Source organism: Scophthalmus maximus, chromosome 18, assembly GCF_022379125.1.
Source record: "Scophthalmus maximus strain ysfricsl-2021 chromosome 18, ASM2237912v1, whole genome shotgun sequence".
NCBI lineage: Eukaryota > Metazoa > Chordata > Actinopteri > Pleuronectiformes > Scophthalmidae > Scophthalmus > Scophthalmus maximus.
Window position 1 is genome coordinate 2,605,515 of NC_061532.1, and position 7,333 is coordinate 2,612,847.

The 7,333-nt window shown below is 42.6% G+C and overlaps 1 protein-coding gene across 1 annotated transcript in view; it reads left to right on the forward strand.

Annotated features, from left to right (window-relative positions):
- nt5dc1 (5'-nucleotidase domain containing 1) overlaps window positions 1-7,333 on the forward strand; it is a 73,887-nt gene that overhangs the window by 28,787 nt on the left and 37,767 nt on the right. The window lies entirely within an intron of this gene.

Consider the following 7,333-nt stretch of genomic DNA (forward strand, 5'->3'; position numbering starts at 1 on the left):
AACATTGTTTACCAACGCCCCGCCGTCCACAGCTGCTCGCACTAGGTTGACCGGTGGAAGAATGTGCGCAACAAGTTGGCTAGCGTCAACAACAGCGAAATTCAACCAACCAGCCGCTCCTCGCACTTCTCCCTGGCTCCGGCCGGCTTAGTCGTGGGTCGGGGTGGACGGAGCGCCCGGTGGGTCTGTGTCTTTCTCCTTTTTCTCCAAACCCTTTTTGCCTCGTGGAAATTGACTTTTTAATCTCGGGGGGCCGCCGCCGACGGACGGGCGCGAGGCTGGTGGTTGCTGTTTTACGCATCCTCCACGTCCTCGCGCTCTCTCTGCTCGTCGGCTGGCTCTTCTCCCCCGTACCCTCCTTCTCTTGCCCGCCTTTCCCCTCTCTGCTTCGGCAGGCTGGGACTGGCGGCGCCCCCCCGTCTGGCCCCGCACAGTCGGGCGCGGCTGCCGGTGGACTTTTTTAGTCTCCGCGCTGACCGCGCCGCAGGCCCCTGCGCAGGTGGATCCCGTTCGCGGGCGGACGAGTCCCGGTGCGGTGGGAACTCCCGAGATGCTCCAGAGCGACGTGAGCCTCGTCTCCCTCTACCCAGGGAGGCGAGCCACGGCCTTGGCCATAACCCCACTTTGACTAAGACCTCAGATCAGACGAGACAACCCGCTGAATTTAATTCTATTTAACTATTAAATTGAGGGAGCAAAAGTAGTATCGGCTCCAAATATCGGCTCAAGAAAATCGGCAGTCCGTATCGGTCATCGGCTAAGGCTGATGAAAAAAAATCTGTATCGGCATCGGCCCTAAAAAATCTGTATCGGTCGATCCCTAATGCTAACACTTACGCTGCCTCTGCGTGCACTGGAAGTTTCTGGTTTAGTTGCCCACATTTGCATATTCAACGATTGTTTTTTCTATTTGTGCAGTACTTTATCTAGCTTCCCAGGATTTATTGAATTTTAAATTGCAGAGAAGTACACAGAAATCTCCTCCTCCAGGAGTGGAATGTGAAAACACCTCTATAGTGAGAAAATGTGCCCGGGTACAAGTCCCTATAGTCATTGTCAGACATTTTAGAGGACAGAGACAGAAGAAAAACACGTTTTTGAGTGGAGGGGGACTTGAAGTTTTCCTCCCACTATACATGAGACACCCTGCCCTGCAGCTGAAAGGTACAATGTCTTGTTGATCCAAACAGGCCTGGCCGTTTACTCTTTAGAGACAACACAGCTAATTGGTTGTCCATTTTCGCAGACTCCTTTGCAGGTTTTTTGTAAATTATACAGAAAGAAACTAATCTTAAATTTGCTTATTTCCTCAATCAACATCAGTAACATCAGGATCATAAAGTATTTTGAAATGAATTAGTTGAATTATGCACCCTCAACAGGCTGCACCTGCAGCAGTAGCTGTGACATTACAAGTCACATTCACCCATTCACACATCATTCATACACAGCCGTCATGGGGAGTTTAGGGGTTAAGTGTCTTGCCCAAGGACCCTATGGCATGAGGACTGGAGGACCCAGGAAACAAATCATGGACCTTCTGGTTAGTGGACGACCCTCTCTATCCCCTAAATTCTAAACTTTTCGATCAGAAATATTTTGTATGTTGGGAGAAGTTAACTTTTTTTGTACCATGGTTTATGCATTTTAATTTTTATATGTTGCATATGTTGTGTCCTTTCCACACATTTGTCAGGTGCTTTACTTGTCTTTGATACCTTTGTAATATCAAAGAAAGCAGTAAATCTTATTTACTATACAGTATAAAACATGCATAACTCAATAAGAAAGATATCAATCTGTGTAGATGTTTTTTAGTTTTTATTTTATTTACATTTTTGTTGTGACAGGGTCACATTTCAAGATTCTCCTTCTCTGTCACCAACCATCGACTTACAAAAACCCTCTGTGTACCATGAGGGAGATGATGCAGCAATTTGTGGTCGGTCTGCTAAAAACAGAAGGTCCACAGATAAAATGGCCCAGCTAGTGTTTCCACGTGGTTCCAACAGGTGCTGGAAAGACAAAACACTTGAGATTATAGCTTTCCTCAAGAGATCCTCTCCATGTGCCTTATACTATATATATACGCCAGAGCTAGCTGCGGATTAAGTACAGTGAAAAAATGCTTAAATGCATCGTTCGTCATAGTTGTTATGATAGCCTTTATCTTCCCTGCTGATTAACAGGGCGATAAAGAAAACGAACGTGCCCTTGGATTCTGCCCCCTCATCACTTTTGGTGTGGCTGTTTGTGAAACGCTCCCGGGCTCAGCCCTAATTTGCACTGTAACTGTTGATTTGTGTATCCTGCCAGCCCGCTTTGATGTGTGAGAGCGATGGAGCTGCTGCTGGTCGCGGTTCTCCCTATGATGCTAAGCAGCTCTCCAGCCGCTCCGGCCCGGCGCCCAGCCTGCGTGGCGCGGTGCCCAGCCACAGGCTTGGGGCCCTCGGGGCACTTGAGTCCTACATTCACAGCCAGATCCTGCAGAGCCACTGTTTAATCCACAACACACACGCACACTGTAGTCAGCTGGCACTGTTGATGTAAAGCAGGGTTTTAAATATGATCTTCTCTTTAGTTATTGTACTATTACTAGTGGATTGATCTCTAAAATACACCACAGTATTAATTTGGCCTAACTAACTTTCAGCCTGATGCCAGACAGTGTGCTAAAGAGATAACAGCATTTATGCAAATGCAAAGGAAGTTGTCATGAGGTTAGACTGAGGCTGATGTTGGTGCTGGAGTCACTCAAACTGAAGATGTCTACAAGTCAAACATGGCCTCATGGTGAACTTATTTCTCACAGATATTTGGCAATCATTGAAACACAGAAGAAGCAGACGGGCTGGTCTTGAGCAATAAGAGAGCAAGGTCACCCAGTGCTGCCATGCAAGTAGCTACTGGATCCATAAGATATGAATTCAGGCACATAGAGAACCAAAGTCTGGACTTCACTTCATGTCTACTCACTGTTCCATCACATTCTGTTTCTCCGTGCAATTTCCCTTCGAGGTTTGAAAAAGTGGCAAAATAAATGAGCTTCTGCTGTATTACAACACATGATACTATTTAATAGTGCCAGGGTTTGAGCTTTTTTAAAGTGTATTTTTATTGACCTTTTGCCTTATTGGATAGTGACAGTAGAGAGAGACAGGAAACACAAGGAGCGACAAGCAGTTAGTGGTCCGCTGGCCTGTTGTCTAACAGGGGACATGCGGTGTATAATCCTTTATTATATACTGTAGCGTTTTTGTAGTCTTATCAACCACCCAAAGTGTCACATTCACCCATGCAGTTTAGCTGTCAGGGATAATTCAGGGTTAAGTGTCTTGCATGCAGACTGGAGGAAGCTGCGGATCGAACCATAGATCTTCTGATTGGTAGACAACCCTCTCTACCTCCTGAGCCACAGCCTCTGCTTGAGGGCATAGTACATACTTGAACTATGCGCCTTTTGTTGTTTTAATGAACTTTACAATGATTAATCTGTTGGCACTGACAATATTACAGTTTAATAAGGTTTAAAGCACGACAGCAGCAAATAGCACTTTATTGTAGCTCTTTTCCCTATAAAAGTTCAAAAGATCAAAGATCACCTGACCCAGACCTGACATTTGCTCTGAAAGTGCACCATACTGTAAATGACAGAAACGAGGGTTTCATCAAACATTTCACCCAGGCAGTTTTTTGAAGCAAAATTGTCCGCTTTGGAAAGATACTAAGAATGATAATTGAACAATGGTTACACACAAAAAAACTTCCACCCCCCTCGTCTTACCTCACAACCTTATTGCCTCATCCTTTTAGTGAGACCATCAATTCCTTTATTCTTCATGTGTTCTTTCATTGTGTTTAATAGGCTATGACATGAGTACACCCATTCTCTGGCTCTTGTGTCAGCTGTGAAATGGGTGGTAAATGTCAGGTACTGGTGAAGTAAACAGCTTCTGCTCCGTATGGCTACAGCATGGTATCTGATCGTTTGAGCCTTGCAAAAAGGTTGAATGCGAGATACATTGTTTGTCCTCTCACACACAAAACAACGACATGGGATTTTGCTGGCAGGGAAGCTCTCTTGACTTCCCTTAGCTGACCTCCCTGTCTGTGGGTAATGAGGCAGGGTCCCAGAAGAGGAAGCCCCCTCAAACTGTGGTCTGAGTGACCTGCTTTTTCTGTTTAACTGAAGGGGAAATGGTCCTTGTACACAATTTAAACTTCAGAAGAAGATGTTTACATCTGGGACATTTTCAAATGTGTGAATTCTGGGCTGCTGGTATGGCTCTAAGCTTTGAGATGGTTGTGTTTGTCGTCATCTTTTGGTTGGAACTGACAACTGCATTCTGAGATCCTCCAGGAGCTTTTTTTCCATTCTCAAGTTTTCCTGTGTTCCACCAGTGGAGAGCAGCATGTCCACACTTCTCAAACTCCTGCTGAGAGTCGTCATCCGCATTTTAGACACCTGAGAAGGTGTTAATGTATGTAGCTATTTCGAAGAGGACAAGAATCTGTGCCGATGGTTTGACATCGAAGGAGTTAAGGCATTGTGCTCAACTCCATAAAATAGGTTAAGATACAGCCTGCTTCTATTCAGGCCACACCAAAAGACTACTGAACGCATTAAACAGAGGTGGCAAAAGATACAATCCTTCTAAAGGAGCGTCAGTTATGGCATTCCAAATTCAGTTTTGGTCCAATGATTTCATCCTGTCATTAAAGGATTAAAGAGGAATATGTTTTGTATTTCCTTGAAAAACTTAAGTCAAAACTGAATTCCAGATCAGCTTTCCCTTCATACTGTGACTGAATTGGAGCTTCTGTCTAAATAGAAATCAATCTTCCAATTCACTATTCACCACTTCCATTGTTAATCCATCCTCTGCGTAGCAGGTGATGATTATGGTGTAACAAATAAAATGTCATTATTGTCATGAGAACTAGAGCCCGACCGATATACGGCCGATATGAGCCTTTCACAGACGGCACTAATGTTAACAGATATGAAATATTTTATTGTAAAGAATAAACAGAAACTGTGCATTTATGTTAACACTTTTTTATTTATAGTTATTTATGATAACATTTATACTTATATTAAAATATCAGGCCTGAATTACATTTCTATGTCATAAAGGTTTGATAAGGACATCTGAGGAATCATTGACAGATATATATATATATCGGAAATCTTTTACTCCCTAATATCAATATCAGCATCTGCCCCCACAAATCCATATTGGTCGGCCTCTAATGAGAACACAGAATTTTCTCACATCTCCAATTTGAAATACAAACAGGAGGCAGATTTTAGCATTTTTTCCACACTCCCTGTAATCACCATCAGTACGACTGCACTTGAAAACTGAATTGTTTCGCTGTCCTGACAGTGGCACCTTAGGCCATGTCACACTGACTTTAGCCCTGAGTTTAAAAAAAAAACATTAAACGAGGTTTCCAGCGGAAAAAATGGCAGTTTTGGGCAACAAAAAGATGATGTTTTCAACACAAGGCAATGTGGTATGACATGATCATCATTTCATGGCACTGTGATGGCCATTTAAATATCTTCATGATCACATTGCTAGTTGATTGCTTTGTAATTCTACCACTGTATTCTACTGTTTACCTCACAATAGTAGTGACAACAGATAAAAGGTTTCCTGCCATCATAACTTTCCAGAGTGCAGTGTTATTGCCATCTGTTAAGCTTTCTGATTCTGTCACTCAAACTGGGATTTAGTAGCAACAGTGTTCTAACGTGGGATAAAATGAACACTGTTTCTTCGAGGGGTGGGGAACATGTCTCTGACTGTCCATTTTGCCCCGAAGGTGCAGTGATGCTCCTGTGGGAAGCTTTCTGCCGGGGTAAACCCCTGAAGCGCATAAATACACACCGCTCATCCCCACTGCTCATCCCCAACCTGCCATTTTTCTAAGAGCTCTTTCTCTTACTTGTGAAAAGAAACAACGAAAGATTCCACTCCTTGGTTACTTCTTTCAGCTTGAGGGCAAATACAATGTGTAGGTGGCATAATTTTTCTGTTTTGATAAGGTTGCACATGTGTCAGGGTCGAATCCAAATTTAATTATGTGCTTTAAATCACCAGATAATGCCACACATAAGAAAAGGAAACGTGTTCCCTGTAATTGCCAAACCTGTCACATTTCCTCTTGTAACCAAGAAAAATTGTACTTTCAACTTTTTTCTCAATACATGGATGTACTGTATATTGCCAATCAGCAAGTGCCTATATTGCCATATAGGTTATATTTTATTCATGAATTGCAACATTCAGCTGAGAACATAAGGTCAATAGTTATATTCTGCATTGACTGGGATTATGTAACAGAGTGCAGTGTTGCCATATTTAGCTCTATAGAGTCTGCTAACAGGATGTACTAAAGGGCATGTGGGGGCTTCAAAGTGGGGAGAGCCAACTGATGGGACCTCAGAAGTGGGGGACATTACCCAGAGGTCCCCCTCTACCTCTGCAAATACAAATGTGAAGAATTTTGGCACAACACATAAACAAAACGTTAGCTAAACATTGGTTCCTAGCTTGTAATGAAGTTAAAATTTACCTTGCATGTGATTGTTTGCCATTCTTACCGACAAATATTTATTTAGTATAATCAGACCTCTCAGGCCTGTTCATTACTTAGCAGTTCTTGGAAGGGTCTTAAATTATAGAAACTGTTCTCCTTTTCATCTCAGTCTGTAAACATTTAGTTTGCGATAGAAAGAAATGGAAACATGTGACTGTTGATGTTCCAAGCATGTTCTGTGTTTGAAATTTTTGTAAAATTAACATTCCAAATTTTCATAAACTCATTAATTTAACAAAATGTATTGCTTCACTGTGTCACTTCACTCCTGCCACAGAAGCTGGTCACTAGCCGGACCATATACTAACTGAGTTGACCACTACTCTCTGTTCAGCAAACTTACCTATCATCAACACTTTCCATCATCCCTCACAGGTCAAGTGTTACACATCTGGAATTTTGTCACCTACGTGCTGTCAACAGCTGTAGCCAGAGGCATGATTCTGGGTTGTCTGTACATCTCGTAAGGGAGTTTCTTTAAATTTGATACAAAGCTCTGCTAGAAATCGAATAAGAAATTAACAAAATTTTGGTGTTCAGAGGTCAAAGGTAAAGATCACAGAGAACCCTCAAAATGTTTTTAGGCTTCTTGTCCATTATATCTCAAGACTGCTTTCAAGAAATTTCTAAACATTTGGCAGAAACGTCCACTTAGACTCAAAGATGAAAATGGCCAAGTATTCACGTGCTAATGATGACAAATGCACACAAATGAATATAGGAT